Source organism: Oncorhynchus nerka, linkage group LG14, assembly GCF_034236695.1.
Source record: "Oncorhynchus nerka isolate Pitt River linkage group LG14, Oner_Uvic_2.0, whole genome shotgun sequence".
In the NCBI taxonomy this organism is placed as follows: Eukaryota; Metazoa; Chordata; class Actinopteri; order Salmoniformes; family Salmonidae; genus Oncorhynchus; species Oncorhynchus nerka.
In genome coordinates, this window is record NC_088409.1 from 25,294,433 (window position 1) to 25,311,832 (window position 17,400).

The 17,400-nt window shown below is 42.0% G+C and overlaps 1 pseudogene; it reads left to right on the plus strand.

Moving 5' to 3' along the window:
• The first annotated feature begins 801 nt into the window (after nt 1–801).
• LOC135575039 (L-rhamnose-binding lectin CSL1-like) lies at nt 802–16,257 on the plus strand (annotated as a pseudogene).
• The last annotated feature ends 1,143 nt before the right edge of the window (nt 16,258–17,400 follow it).

The following is a 17,400-nucleotide window of genomic DNA, read 5'->3' on the forward strand; positions in this document are numbered from 1 at the left end:
CGGAGAGTATGATCACAGTCATCTGGAACAGCTGATGCTCTCATGCATGTTTCAGTGTTACTTTCCTCGACGCGAGCATAGAAGTAATTTAGCTCGACTGGTAGGCTTGTCACTGGGCAGTTCTTGGCTGTGCTTCCCTTTGTTGTCTGTAAACATTTGCAAGCCCTGCTACATCCGACGGGCGTCGGAGCCGGTGTAGTACGATTTGATCTTAGTTCTGTATTGACGCTTTGCATGTGATGTTTCGTCGGAGGGCATATCCGACAATCTCGCAGGTGAAGAAGCTGGATGTGGTGGTCCCGGATTAGTGGTACACATGGTTTGCGTTTGTGAGGCCGGTTGGACATATTGCCAAATTCTCTAAAACAGCGTTGGCGGCTGCTTATGTTAGACAAATTAACATGAAATTCTGTGGCGACCGCTATGGTAGACATTCATGCCAATTCCAAGCTCCCTCAACTTGAGACATCTGTGGTATTGTCTTGTGACAACTGCACATTTTATTGTTCCCAGTATAATGTGTACCTGTGTAATGAGCATACTGTTTAATCAGCTTCTTGATTTGACGCATCTGTCAGGTGGCTACATTATCTTGGCAAAGGAGAAATGCTTTCTAAAAGGGATGTAAACAAATTTATAAAACATTATTTAAGAGAAATAAGCTGTTTTCCATATGGAACACGTCTGGGATTTTTATTTCTGCTCATGAAACATGGGACCAACACATTTGTTTGCGTTTATTTTTGTTCAGTGTATATGTGATTGTTTCTCACTCAGCGACGAGAGTGGTCACCTGTGACAATGGAGAAAACGTCCAGTTCCTGATCTGTGGTAAGAACACACACATTCTATCCTGATGGTCTCTCCATAGTGCTGTCTGTTTTTTACATGTTGATTTTTTTCTTGCCCTGCCAGATTCTGGAGTGATCTTCTGGCTGAGAGAGCTCTGTATGGAAGGACTGACTTGAACCACCTGCAAAGAAGGACGACCTACCAACCAGCTGACCAACACACAGTGTTCACAGACGGGCACCCTGAGGTCCTCTCACACAGGTACAGTCAGTATTTATTTGATAAAGACATGCTGGGATTCAGAGGCACTTTGTTGAAAAGCACATTGCAGTATCAATGTGCCTTTTTAAAGCCAAATTTCCTGATGTTCCTAATAAACACTGCAAATGTTTGCTTCAAATGTCAAGCGCTGCATGCTTGTTGACACCACGTTTGATTAAATCCCAGCCATAGCTCATCTTACCTCCTGATATCCCCCAGGTGTAATGGGAAATGGGTGTGTGAAGTGAACACTGAAGTCTTCCGCATTTCTGACCCCTGTGTTGGAATCTACAAATACCTGAAACCACCTACACCTGCCTCCCAGCAAGTCAGTCTGTTTCTATGTATAATAATACAAAATACTAAACCAGGCTAATGTCTGCTATGAAAATGTATGTCTTTTATTTATGTCTGCCCAGCAGTGGCCAGTGGTGTGTAATTCCTGTTTGTTTGTCTTGGCAGCACGCAGCATCACGTGTGAAGGCTCTGATGCTCTATTAGAATGTGGTAAGGCTCTGATGCTCTATTAGAATGTGGTAAGGCTCTGATGCTCTTAGAATGTGGTAAATGCTCTATTAGAATGTGGCAAGGCTCTGATGCTCTATTAGAATGTGCAAGGCTCTGATGCTCTATTAGAATGTGGAGCTCTGATGCTCTATTAGAATGTGGCAAGGCTCTGATGCTCTAGAATATATTCTCCTCTCATAATGATTATGTATACACTGCTAAAAAAAAAATAAAGGGAACACTTTAAACAATAATGTAACTCATAATAGGTCAATCACACTTCTGTGAAATCAAACTGTCACTTAGGAAGCAACACTGATTGACAATAAATGTCACATGCTGTTGTGCAAATGGAATAGGTAGCAACAGGTGGAAATGATTGGCAATTAGCAAGACACCCCCAATAAAGGAGTGGTTCTGCAGGTGGTGACCACAGACCACTTCTCAGTTCCTATGCTTCCTGACTGTTGTTTTGGTCACTTTTGAATGCTGGGGGTGCTTTCACTCTAGTGGTAGCATGAGACGGAGTCTACAACCCACACAAGTGGCTCAGGTAGTGCAGCTCATCCAGGATGAACATCAATATGAGCTGTGGCAAGAAGATTTGCTGTGTCTGTCAGCGTAGTGTCAGAGCATGGAGGCGCTACCAGGGCACACAGGCCAGAACATCAGGAGACATGGGGAGGCTGCAGGAGAACTGGCCCAACAACCCACCAGCAGGACTGCTACCTCCGCCTTTATTGCAGGTGGAGCAGGAGAAACACTGCCAGGCCCTGCAAATGACCTCCTTGCAGCCACAAATGTGCATGTGTCTGCTCAAATGGTCAGAACGGACTCCATCAGGGTAGTATGAGGGACCGCGTCCACAGTTGGGGGCTGTGCCCCACAGCCCAACACCGTGCAGGACGTTGGCATTTGCCCAGAGAACACCAAGATTGGCAAATTCGCCACTGGCGCCCTGTGCTCTTCACAGAAATAAAGCAGGTTCACACTGAGCACGTGACCGACGTGACAGAGTCTGGAGACGCCGTGGAGAACGTTCTGCTGCCTGCACCATCCTCCAGCATGACCGGTTTGGCGGTGGGTCAGTCATGGTGTTGGGTGGCATTTCTTTGGGGGGCCGCACAGCCCTCCATGTGCTCGCTAGAGGTAGCCTGACTGCCATTAGGTACTGAGATGAGATCCTCAGACCCCTTGTGAGACCATATGCTGGTGCGGTTGGCCCTGGGTTCCTCCTAATGCAAGACAATGCTAGACCTCATGTGGCTGGAGTGTGTCAGCAGTTCCTGCAAGAGGAAGGCATTGATGCTATGGACTGGCCCACCCGTTCCCCAGACCTGAATCCAATTGAGCCCATTTGGGACATGTCTCGCTCCATCCACCAACGCCACGTTGCACCACAGACGGAAGCTTTAGTCCAGGTCTGGGAGGAGATCCCTCAGGAGACCATCCGCCACCTCATCAGGAGCATGCCCAGGTGTTGTAGGGAGGTCAAACAGGCACGTGGAGGCCACACACACTATATCTATATCTAATATCTTATATTACCTTCACTAGAACACACCAAAGACATCCAATCTTACCTCTCCTCCTCATCTCCCTCAGATGAAGGAACGATCCAGATCTACAGTGCCAACTATGGCCGCCGTGACCAGCTAGTGTGTTCCTTTAAACGGCCCGCTAACCAACTAGCCAACACCAACTGCCTCAGCCAATCCATAACCACCAGTAAGGTGGCAGAGAGGTATTGTACCTGCAGTGTGTACTATTAGAAACGCATGATTGTAGTGTTAACCTGGACCTGTCGTTGACACAGGTGTAATGGGAAGAGCCAGTGTGACGTCCCGGCGTCCAGTTCTCTGTATGGAGATCCCTGTGTAGGAACCTACAAGTACCTGGATGTGGCTTACACCTGTGGCTAAATGTGAGGCACGCATGCATACGGTAATACACACACACGACTGGGAAGTAGAACACTGGGGCTGACCGTTTTTGTCTTGCAGGAGATCTTCTCTGAGGAACATAGACCAGAGAGACCACTTGGATATCTTCCTCTTCATTGGGTGGATTTGTATTTCTTTCCTCTCTTCTCTCCTCTGAAGTCTCAATTGAGTGTAAAATCTATGTAAATTCAAAATGTATGAAATCCCATTGATTGTGTGTTCCTTCAGGCATAATTTGTGTGTGATACAACAGCCATAATGAGGCCACTCTTGTGCTGCAACAATGCACTGTCAGGAGGAAGCATGGAGAAATTAAACATTAACCCCAAAATAAACTATTCTTCAAATAACACTGACATAATACTTTGTGCATTTGTGTACTAAAGTATTTCTTCAAAACAATGTTGATTTTTCTGAACTGAGGTGGTTGGTCTGATTTTGACTAAGAACTGTGGTGGTTGGTCTGAATTAAACTAAGCAGCATAAAGACAAGACTTGGTCTTTTGTTCAGTATTATGGAACATGTCCTTACACACTAAATACTTGATTTGAATCCATAAATGATATTACACCAAGTAGGATTAAAACATTTGAAGGTCTTGGATACATGGTTTGTTTGGGGCAAACAAAACACGAGCAAGTCTTCATATTTTAATAACCTAAAAACAATATACACTGCAGTTACTTAGTTTTGGCTTAAATCGACTTGAAAATAAGGCAAGACTTAAATGGCTGTCTAATGGTCAACAACCAACTTTTACTATTTTAATTTATTTAACCTTTATTTAGCAGGTAGGCAAGTTGAGAACAAGTTCTCATTTACAATTGCGACCTGGCCAAGATAAAGCAAAGCAGTTCGACACACAACGATACAACTTGTCAGAGCTTGAAGAATTTAAATAATGTGGAGGTTTCGTACAGTCAAAGTGTGCTGTTAGACCCAGGAAGGTTCACAGCTGTAATCACTGACAAAGGTGATTCTAACATGTATTGACTCAGGGGTTTGAATACTTATCTAAATGAGATATTTCTATTTCATTTTCAATACATTTGCAGCCGTATTTAATGTGTAGATAAGGAGACTATTGTCATCCATTTTGAATTCGGCTGTAACACAAAGTGAGTAAGTCGAGGTGTATGAATGCTTTCTGAAGGCACTCTACACACAGACCTGGGAGTTATTGTAGTATCTGTCACTACCCTCACTGTCCAACCCAGCAGCATGAATATTTTCCCTGTTCAACTCTTTACATTGTCCATTAAGAATTGACCAGACCTGGTGTCCAAAGAAGATGGTAGTCTACACGTACAAAACAGTCGGTGCTCATATTTACAGTAGTCAAAACTAAATTATAAACTGGGTGGTTCGAGCCCTGAAAGCTGATTACATTTGACAGCCATGGTATATCATGGTACATTTTTACTGCTATAACTACATTGGTAATTAGTTTATAGTAAGACACCTCGAGTTTGATATATGGCCAATATACCACGGCTGGGGAGCTGTGTTCAGGCGCTCTGTCGCACATAAGAACAGCCCTTAGCCGTGGTATATTGGCCATATACTACACCCCAGGCCTTATTGCTCAAATCTACAGTACCATTCAAAAGGTTGGACACATCTACTCAAGGGTATTTTTACTATTTTCAACATTGTAGAATAATAGTGAAAATCAAAACTATGAAATAACACACATGGAATCATGTAGTAACTTAAAAAAGTTTACATTAAATATATTTTAGATTCTTCAAAAGTAGCCATCCTTTGCCTTGACAGTGTTTGCACACTTGGGATTCTCTCAACCGGCTTCATCTGGAATGCTTTTCCAACAGTCTTCCCTCCACAAAACCTGGGGTATACCAACAAAGCCAAAACACAGGATATTGAGGGTAAATTATTCAATGTAAACAGGCAATAAACATCATTTCATGCATCTCCTTCAACTCACAAAAAGGAAACGGTATACCAAGAACAGAGGCGGTGATATATCAACATTTTGTAACAGAGGACAATTACTGTGAAAGTGGGTGTTCATCTGAATCAGTGAAAGCTCTTCCCCTAAATCTCTTCTGATATCACCTGACTTATGTGAGAGAATATTAACTTAACTGACTTGACTAGTTAAAGGTTCAAAAAATAAAAAAATGAGAGAAAGAGGGATTAGACGGAGATGTCATAAACGCAGACCTGTAAGTATCGGATTCAACTGTTTCCATTGTTTTTGGTCAGCTCCATTCATTGGGAGTTCAATTTGGCTTCCAATGCCGATATACTTCCTGGATAATCTTCAATTTGATGACTTCACTGTCTAATCTTTCTTAATATCATTCTAGCTGTGTAACCAGAAAGTTTGGGGACAACCCAAAGGCAAACATACAATCCGTTTCCATTTGAATCATTGATTAATTTATTATGTAACTTAAATCAGGCAAAATGTGACTGATCCATGTTCAAAGTGTATTGTAAAAAAACATTAAGAAATGAAGTCTTAATAGATTTCCCATCCACTGTGTCATTGTCTTGTCTGATCAGGGTCTTCCAGAAATGTCCTAATCTTGATGCTACCCATCCGGATCCGGATCGTGACCTTCCCTGAGCTCAAGCTCATTACCATAACGCAAAATGCAAAAATATTCTTAGAAATATTTAACCTCCACACATTAACACATTAATAAGTCCAATAGCTCAAATGAAAGATAAACACCTTGTTCATCTACCCAGCAAGTCAGATTTCTAAAATGTTTTACGGCGAAAACATAGCACATATTTATATTAGACCACCACCTGAAACAAAAAGACAAAGGCAGCATTTTGTCCCAGAAAATATAACATTTAAAAGTAGGATGTCTGTTTATATCCATAAATCTCTGTTTACAATGACAACATTTTCAAAAATGCTACTGAAATGTCCGGAGAAATGATAGCTCCGACAGATAACGTCAGATAACAAGCAATAAACATGACTAAATATACATGTTCTACATAGTTACAAACATACACTTCTTAATGCAACCGCTGTGTTACATTTATTTTTAACGTTACAGAATTCGTTCACTAGGCTATAATATGAGACGGCTCTCAGATATTAGCAGTATGTCTCCTCTACGTTTGGAGTCCACAGAAACCCAAAATAACCACATAAATATTCCCTTACCTTTGATGTTCTTCGATCAGAAGACGTAGAAGGAGTCATACTTACCCAATACATCGTTTGGTTTCAAGTTGTGTGTCTCTGTATTAGCATATGCTAACAGCTTCAGCTGAAATGCACCCAAAATGACTTCTGGTCCCGCACTCTTGCGCATCAAAACTTCAAAATGACATATTATATGTCGACTAAACTGGTCAAACTAAGTGCAGAATCAAGCTTTAGGATGTTTTAGACGTGTAAAACAATGATCAGCGTGAACAGACAAACCGACATCAATTGGTGTTTCTTGGAAAAAGAAAGCGCTCCAAATCAGCCGCGCGCAATAGAGTGCATGTATTTTCGCGTGACCCGAACGTTTTAGCCCGCCAAAAGACGAGGGCGTGCGAGATTCTCACAATGAACGCCCCATTTGAAAGCAGACATCGCGCTGAACACATACAAACTGTTCCCAGATCCGTAGCTGCTTGGGAAGGGTGGGGGCGATGAAGTCAAAGTTGACCAAATTTTTATCTTGACAAGAGAGAGTTTGGGAGAAAGGCTGCCCTGAGAGTTCTGCTTTACATACAGACATAATTTAAACAGTTTTAGAAACGTTAGAGTGTTTTCTATTCAATAATTATTATTATATGCATATATTAGCAATTTTGGAAAAAAAAAATCTGTTTACTATGGGCACGCATTTCCTCCAAAGGGGGCAGTATTCAGCCCTAGTCTTAAGGTGGAGGTGATTTTGACAGCAAATTAAAATCATTGATAAGGAAAAAAGGCATACATTGCAACCGATGAAAGCTACATTGCAGGTAGTTTGACCCCGGTGATGCGTTGGGCAGACCTCACCACCCTGACTCCAATGACTCCAATTTTGTTAGACTTCTTCTTCGCTTGTCACTGTACAGTTTATGATAATTGCAATAAATAATACTAAGTCCACCTTTTTTAACATGTAGCATTTTACTATCCCTTGGTTGATGAGAAGCCTTCACTGGTCTTGGTGGCTCTACTACCATTGCTTATTCCCCACCACTCGTTCCTTCCAATTTTCTCAACACCTCTCAATGTGTTTACAATACCACGTTGGTGAAAATAGACCAAATTATTAGGGTGAGGCACATGGGCTACTAACAGCTTACTACACAACATACATAGTATTACTTTCTTAGCTACAATATAGATATCTCTGGTATCCTACAGTACATCATTTATGAAGCAGCATAAGACCTTTTTGGACTCACTTGTTGTGATTTGCTTGAACAGGAAAGTGGCGCGGCTGTCCTTGTGGACAAATTTTGTCATCAAGAGAAAGATGACAGATTTACAATTCTGAGTTGAATGACCGTTCAAAATATATTTTCCCAGTTTGAGCTGTTTATTCCGACTTCCCAGCTGCAACGCTTGCAGTTAGGCACTGTCGCAATTCCTTACAAACCACTCATTGTTGAATTTGCGATCTCCAAATTGTTGTGTGATGTTTATGTCCAATGGCCGATGAGCACCGATATGTTTATCTATATTTCTCTTCATTATTTCACAATTAAGATTGTGAAAGTAAGATGTTGATATGATCAGTCCAATCAAGATTGTGTACCGACTAACCAGTGCCCCCACACTGGCTGAAATGTTGGATGTCTACCCTTTCTAAGGACTTACGCTTGGCTATTGCGTAAGGACCCCATGAGTGACAGAACACTGAGCCAATCGGCACTGTACTCCTATCTTCTGCTGTCCAGCCCCCACCACCACAGAAAGCACTGAGCTAGGCTGAAACTCCTGCATTTTTGACTTGCCTTACTCAAAAAAACGAGACCATGGCTGCATTCAACACTTAAAGACTACCCTATCCCCCAGCCCTCAAACTAAGTGGGCAGTTCTGATGAGGTATCAAGACGTCTGACAGTATACACTTGCAGGGCAAGGGCGGGGAGGAAGGAATGATTTTTAAATGGACCGCCTCTGCCCAGAAATTCATCAGCTGTTCATCCCGCAATGATTGGGTTTTCAGCCACCGGTAGCTACTTACATTTGTATGTTGACTCCATATTGACGTTGAGGTTAAGTTCAGGCTTAAGTTTAGGTTAAGTTTACAAACTGAATTATGGGGCTTTTCAGGCTCCGAAGTGAACATAATTGTACACTCGCAAACTCCATTAAAAAACGAGGGCTGAGGGGCTTGTGTTGCAAACTTCCCTTGCTTGGCGAATCATTTGGACCAAAGACAAACAAAGCAGCAGGGATTCCCCCAAGAGCCGAGGGCTGTCTACTTTGAGTTTGAACCACAGCCCATGTTTGTATGCAGCTTTATTATTAACTCAATATATATATATATATGTTTACATTGTTTCAAACTGACATGTGACACGTATTAATGCCAAAATAACATGCAAAACAGGCAAGCCCCCCCCCCAAAAAAAATATATTTATACATTTGTTGATAAGAATGTTGGTCTCAGAGCCCCACCTGTCCTGAATGACGGGTCGCCACTGCTCAACACACAGCTTCTTCTGCTCCGCAAACATAAACAAAAATAAGACCACTTCTTGTGACTCTCACCGACTCCACACTTTCTTCCAACACATTACAGATTTTCCTGGAGACAATGAGCATTTCCCAAGTAGCATTCATCAAAACCCTGACTAGGACCAAAAACGAGTCTAGTGGTTCCCTATTTTCCAACATAGCTTTACTTTTCTTGTTTACCTTTTTCTTCGCCACTGTAACCCACTCATTCTCACTTTCTGTACTATAAGCTTCACTCGACTCACTAGTAGTGTCAAACAAAACCCCAGGTTCCTCCATCTTCCGACAGTAATTCTCCCCGTTCATTGAACAATAAAGGTTGCTAACCCTCTTTTAGGATTTGACAAATTAGGTAAATATTACCATACCAATAAAGTTTGATTGGTTGATTACGGGCCCAGTGATGTAAGCATGGTGTGTACAATTCTCCATCCGACCAAATTTGGGGCACCCAGCTCAATGCCGGGAGGCGGCCTGGTTCAAAACGAAGGCAATCAACGCTTACCGGGTTCACCCGGGGCGCAGGCCAGGGCATTAATAGAATTCCCGAAAACCTAAATCGTCCCACGGCTGAATGTAATTGGGGACGTCTGCTATAGGATATATAATCATTAATACCTGAGCACGCTCCTTTCAGAGACGCAAGGAGAAACAAGCCAGCTCAGGGTGAGATAAGCAAACAATACAAACAATTTGAAACAATCAAAGTGTACACGTGTAATTGGTCCAATAAAGAAACAACAAATGACATAGCAAATGTCGTAAATTATGTTAATCTATGGTAACTGGCGATTGTACTATTGAAATGAAAAAACAATATAATGCTGTCTTGTGATTCAATCACATGGTGTAGTCATCTATGTGAATATGGGAAGACCTGCGCATGAACACTTTGTTAAATTCAGTGCTTAATTGGTAGGTTCCGGAACAAAAAGTGAGCGCGAGAAGGGGTGGTGACCTGGGGAATTCTGAGGTACCGGAACGCATGAAGGAGTATCACTTTTATAATAAAGCATTGTATGCATATCATCGCATTGCAGCCTGGTCTCAGACTATACGCAGTAAAAGTAAATGGAACACTCCGTTTAGAATGATTCAGTATGGTTACTTAAGACAAAAATGTAAGCATGGTGGTTGGTCAGGTGGGTGTATAAGGCAAATGTAATTAATAATTTTTCAAGTACTGGCTACTTTTTAGCTACTTTGCAACTACTTAGCATGTTAGCTAACACATCCCTAACCCTTTTAGTGAACCCTTTTAGCTAACCTTAACCCCTTAGCTCCTAAACGTAACGCCTAGCTAACGTTATCAAGCTATATGACGTCAGCTGCCTACCTCCTATCTAGAATTGTAACATTTGATTACTTTTTGCAAATTTGTAACATAATAAGCATTTTAATTTGTAATGTTTCATACAAAATGGGTGATGGATGTTCTCAAATTAATTCATACCATATAAAATGTGATTTATCATACTAAATGGAGTGTTATGGATTTAAGTATAGAATAATACAAAATGTTCTGAGGACAGATTGTGCATGTGTATAGTTGCATAGAGTAGAACTACACACATGGGGTAACTTTTTGTAGCCTAGGGTCTGGGAAAAATGTGGCCTTTTATATAAATACATTGAATGCAATTCTGCATAATTTTACATGACTGACTTTGGCAGAATCTTTAATAGTGCACAAATGATCACAATGACAGGCTACTTTGACACTGACAAACTGACTCTGAGCTCAATAAAAACCACCTTGTCTTGAATCCATCAATAGCCTTGGCCTAGGTGTGTGGAGGCATATATTGTAGGCTATAATATGAGGGCCAGTTAGTCTAGAGATGGTGTTTTGGCACAACATGTCAGACATCGGCGAGAGTACTGCGCTTCATTCGGCAAGTCAGTGACACTGAAAATAGCTACCAGTGTCACTGACTCACCCAATGATGGGCAGTAATCTCTAGGAGATGTCTGACATGTTCCATAAAGACCATCTCTCTTTTACATTGTACAACAATATTTGGAAGCTGATTAAATATATTTTGGTAGCCAACCTGTCTTTTCCTGTGATTGTATTTGAAATATTGGGAATGGCCTGTATGGAAGAATTGCCAATGAGGCAACTCGAATTAACTTTGATATATTTTTATTATAATATTCACATTGGGAAAAGTGAAGATAAAAAATGAAATTCTGGGAGAGGTACTGAGTCTGGCAAAAAGGTTCCCCGAATGTTTAAAACAGGAGGGTGCCAGCCGGCTAAAATTAAGCACTGGTTAATTAGATATAACTAAACTTTTTACTGAAACTGTATTACGTGACATAATCACAGGTAGATTGACACCCAGAGAAAATAAAACCCAACGATAACTAAAATGGGCTTCATGCTGTGGTGATTGTGTAACGGGAGGACGGCACCGTCACACAGTACATGTAGTTTTGAGCTGGCCTGAGATTTTAGTTCTGTGTTGCCGAGTTGACTGCTAATCTGCTGTGCTTTGTGTTCCTGGTTGATGCTTTGTAAACAAGGATCTGTTCTTTGCAAGTATCAATAAATGTTAGGTGTATTTGTCCAGGTGACCATCTGTAACATCTTACTTGTTACTACTACAACTGAACCAGCTACTACCACACCTGTACCCAGCATCATGCTCCTTGTCAGACTGACTGCGTTCACCTGTGAGTATACTGACTGACTTGTAACAAAATATGTATTTGAGGGCGTTTAAAATATACATTCCAGTATTTTCCAGAAGTTTCTATTTCGGTTTGTATAGAAAGTAATTGAAGTCCAATATCAACAGTATGACCCAGGTCTAATATACAGCATCCTGTATTATCTGAGGACTAGGTGATGTCCCATGTCTGTCTATACGCAGTACCATACTATATACTGTACATTATTTATATACTTACTGTATATGCTGTACACTACTCTTCTGTAAAGATATTGCGATGAGACTGACCAAGGTTAGAAAAGCTGAACTAGCTGTGTGATGTGTTTCAGTGCTGGCTGCAGTTTGCTGTACACTACCAGCTGCAGGTACGTTGGTGATTGTGTGTGAGCGCATCATTTTCTTTTTACCAGGCAGTTATGCAACCTGTCACAGTGCTCTCGATGGTGCAACTGTAGAACCTTTTGAGGATCTGAGGACCCATGCCAAGTCTTTTTAGTCTGACTGTCTTGGTGTGCTTGGACCATGTTACATTGTTGGTGATGTGGATGCTAAGGAACTTGAAGTTCCTTAGTAATCCGTCTGGCCCTGCGGCCTTGTGAATGTTGACCTGTTTAAAGGCTTCACTCGCATCGGCTGTGGAGAGTGTGATCAGTCATCTGAATCAGCTGATGCTCTAATGCATGTTTCAGTGTTACTTTCCTCGAAACTTGAGCATAGAAGTAATTTAGCTCAACTGGTAGGCTTGTCACTGGGCAGTTCTTGGCTGTGCTTCCCTTTGTAGTCTGTAAACATTTGCAAGCCCTGCTACATCCGACGGGCGTCGGAACGGTGTAGTACGATTTGATCTTAGTTCTGTATTGACGCTTTGCATGTGATGTTTCGTCGGAGGGCATATCCGACAATCTCGCAGGTGAAGAAGCTGGATGTGGTGGTCCTGGATTGGTGGTACACGTGGTTTGCGTTTGTGAGGCCGGTTGGACATATTGCCAAATTCTCACGGCGTTGGCGGCTGCTTATAGTAGACAAATTAACATGAAATTCTGTGGCGACCGCTGTGGTAGACATTCATGCCAATTCCACGCTCCCTCAACTTGAGACATCTGTGGTATTGTCTTGTGACAACTGCCCATTTTATTGTTCCCAGTATAATGTGTACCTGTGTAATGAGCATACTGTTTAATCAGCTTCTTGATTTGACGCATCTGTCAGGTGGCTGGATTATCTTGGCAAAGGAGAAATGCTTACTAAAATGGATGTAAACAAATTTGTAAAACATTTAAGAGAAATAAGCTGTTTTGCATATGGAACACGTCTGGGATTTTTTATTTCTGCTCATGAAACATGGGACCAACACATTTGTTGCGTTTTATTTTTTGTTCAGTGTATATGTGATTGTTTCTCACTCAGCGACGAGAGTGGTCACCTGTGACAATGGAGAAAACGTCCTGTTCCTGATCTGTGGTAAGAACACACACATTCTATCCTGATGGTCTCTCCATAGTGCTGTCTGTTTCTTTACATTGTTTTTCTTGCCCTGCTAGATTCTGGAGTGATCTTCATTGAGAGAGCTCTGTATGGAAGGACTGACGGAACCACCTGCAAAGAAGGACGACCTGCCAACCAGCTGACCAACACACAGTGTTCACAGACGGGCACCCTGGAGGTCCTCTCACACAGGTACAGTCAGTATTTATTGGATAAAGACAGGCACCCTGGAGGTCCTCTCAGAGGTACACTCAGTCACACAGTGTTTATTTGATAAAGATAGGCTGGGATTCAGAGGCACTTTGTTGAAAAGCACATTGCAGTATCAATGTGCCTTTTTAAAGCCAATTTTCCTGATGTTCACAGTAAACACTGCAAATGTTTGCTTTAAATGTCAAGCGCTGCATGCTTGTTGACAACGCGTTTGATTAAATCCCAGTCATAGCTCATCTTACCTCCTGATATCCCCCAGGTGCAATGGGAAACAGGTGTGTGAAGTGAACACTGAAGTCTTCCGTACTTCTGACCCCTGTGTTGGAATCTACAAATACCTGGAAACCACCTACACCTGCCTCCCAGCAAGTCAGTCTGTTTCTATGTATAATAATACAAAATACTAAACCAGGCTAATGTCTGCTATGAAAATGTATGTCTTTTATGTCTGCCCAGCAGTGGCCAGTGTGGTGTGTAATTCCTGTCTGTTTGTCTTGGCAGCACGCAGCATCACGTGTGAAGGCTCTGATGTTCAACTAGAATGTGGTAAGGCTCTGATGTTCAACTAGAATGTGGTAAGGCTCTGATGTTCAACTAGAATGTGGTAAGGCTCTGATGTTCAACTAGAATGTGGTAAGGCTCTGATGTTCAACTAGAATGTGGTAAGGCTCTGATGTTCAACTAGAATGTGGTAAGGCTCTGATGTTCAACTAGAATGTGGTAAGGCTCTGATGTTCAACTAGAATGTGGTAAGGCTCTGATGCTCTACTAGAAGGTGGTAAGGCTCTAATGTTCTAGAATGTGGTAAGCTTGTCAACACTCTGCTATACAATCTATTCTCCTCTCATATGATGATATATAAATTATATAATAGCATTGTAGAGCAGTATTATATACAGTTTATATTACCATCACTAGAACACACCAAAGACATCCAGTCTTACCTCTCCTCCTCATCTCCCTCAGATGAAGGAACGATCCAGATCTACAGTGCCAACTATGGCCGCCGTGACCAGCTAGTGTGTTCCTTTAATCGGCCCGCTAACCAACTAGCCAACACCAACTGCCTCAGCCAATCCATAACCACCAGTAAGGTGGCAGAGAGGTATTGTATTGTACTATTAGAAACCTGCTGTGTGTTACTGGACTGTAGAAACAACTAGTGTTAACCATGACTGACTAGTGTTAACCTGGACTGTAGAAACATGACTAGTGTTAACCTGGACTGTAGAAACATGACTAGTGTTAACCTGGACTGTAGAAACATGACTGTAGTGTTAACCTGGACTGTAGAAACATGACTGTAGTGTTAACCTGGACAGTAGAAACATGACGTTAGTGTTAACCTGGACTGTAGTGTTAACCTGGACTGTAGTGTTAACCTGGACTGTAGTGTTAACTCAAATCAAATCAAATTTCTTTATATAGCCCTTCGTACATCAGCTGATATCTCAAAGTGCTGTACAGAAACCCAGCCTAAAACCCCAAACAGCAAGCAATGCAGGTGTAGAAGCACGGTGGCTAGGAAAAACTCCCTAGAAAGACCAAAACTTTGGAAGAAACCTAGAGAGGAACCAGGCTATGTGGGGTGGCCAGTCCTCTTCTGGCTGTGCCGGTGGAGATTATAACAGAACATGGCCAAGATGTTCAAATGTTCATAAATGACCAGCATGGTCAAATAATAATAATCACAGGCAGAACAGTTGAAACTGGAGCAGCAGCACGGCCAGGTGGACTGGGGACCCAACTCTGTCCCTTAGTCACTGTCACTAGCCAGCTACTCAGGGACGGTTGCCCTACGTACATAGTCATTGAACACTGGTCACTTTAATAATGATTACATACTATTTACATATCTACTGCTGTACAACATTTTTAACATTTAAAAAGGTTTCATTATTGTGTGCTTGTTGGACATTTACTGCATTGATTGATAGGAACATACGCATTTCTCTGCACCCGCCATACCATCTGCTAAACTGTGTATTACATTTTTACTTTATTTGATAGGACTCTTAATAATAGCGGTGATTCAACTTGACAGTTAGCCCAGTTGATTAGAGTACTGTCATCATTTGCAGGCCTAACAAAGAGCCTGAACACTAAGCTGATGAACAAGAGAACACCTCTTTTTCCCCCTCCTACCTTTAACCTGGACTGTAGTGTTAACCTGGACTGTAGAAACATGACTAGTGTGAACCTGTACCTGTCGTTGACACAGGTGTAATGGGATGAGCCAGTGTGACGTCCCGGCGTCCAACTCTCTGTATGGAGATCCCTGTGTAGGAACCTACAAGTACCTGGATGTGGCTTACACCTGTGGCTAAACGTGAGGCACGCATGCATACGGTCACACACACACACACACACACACACACACGACTGGGAAGTAGAACACTGGGGCTGACCGTTTTTGTCTTGCAGGAGATCTTCTCTGAGGAACATAGACCAGAGAGACCACTTGGATATCTTCCTCTTCATTGGGCGGATTTGTATTTCTTTCCTGTCTTCTCTCCTCTGAAGTCTCAATTGAGTGTAAAATGTATGTAAATTCAAAATGTGTAAATCCCATTGATTGTGTATTTCATCAGGCATAATTTGTGTGTGATAAAACTATAATGAGGCCCCTCTTGTGCTGCAACAATGCACTGTCAGGAGGAAGCATGGAGAAATTAAACATTAACCCCAAAAATAAACTATTCTTCAATTAACACTGACATAATACTTTGCATTTTGTGTACTAAAGTATTTCTTCAAAACAATGTTGATTTTCTGAACTGAGGTGGTTGGTCTGAATTAAACTAAGCAGCATAAAGACAAGACTTTGGGTAATTTGTTCAATATTATGAAACATGTCCTTACACACTAAATACTTTATTTGAATCCACAAATGATATTACACCAAGAAGGATTAAAACATTTGAAGGTCTTGGATACATGGTTTATGTTTCGGGCAAACAAAACCCAGTACCAGTCTTCATATTTTCGAGCATGCTGGTGGCTGCATCATGTTGTGGGTATGCTTGTTATCGGCAAGAGGATAAAAATTCAAATGGAATAAGCTAAACACAGGCAAAATCTAGAGGAAAACCTGATTTAGTCTGCTTCCAACAGACACTGGGAGGCAAATTCACCTTTCAGCAGGACAATAACCTAAAACACAATATACACTGCAGTTACTTAGTTTTGGCTTAAATCAACTCGAAAATAAGGTAAGTCTTAAATGGCTGTCTAGTAATGGTCAACAACCAACTTGACAGAGCTTGAAGAATTTAAATAATGTGCAAGTTTTGTACAGTCTAGGTGTGCTGTGAGACCCAGAAAGGTTCACAGCTGTAATCACTGACAAAGGTGATTCTAACATGTATTGACTCAGGGTTTGAATACATTTACATTTAAGTCATTTAGCAGACGCTCTTATCAGAGCGACTTACAAATTGATGCGTTCACCTTATGACATCCAGTGGAACAGCCACTTTACAATAGTGCATCTAAATCTTTTAAGGGGGGTGAGAAGGATTACTTTATCCTATCCTAGGTATTCCTTAAAGAGGTGGGGTTTCAGGTGTCTCCGGAAGGTGGTGATTGACTCCGCTGTCCTGGCGTCGTGAGGGAGTTTGTTCCACCATTGGGGGCCAGAGCAGCGAACAGTTTGACTGGGCTGAGCGGGAACTGTACTTCCTCAGTGGTAGGGAGGCGAGCAGGCCAGAGGTGGATGAACGCAGTGCCCTTGTTTGGGTGTAGGGCCTGATCAGAGCCTGGAGGTACTGAGGTGCCGTTCCCTCACAGCTCCGTAGGCAAGCACCATGGTCTTGTAGCGGATGCGAGCTTCAACTGGAAGCCAGTGGAGGGAG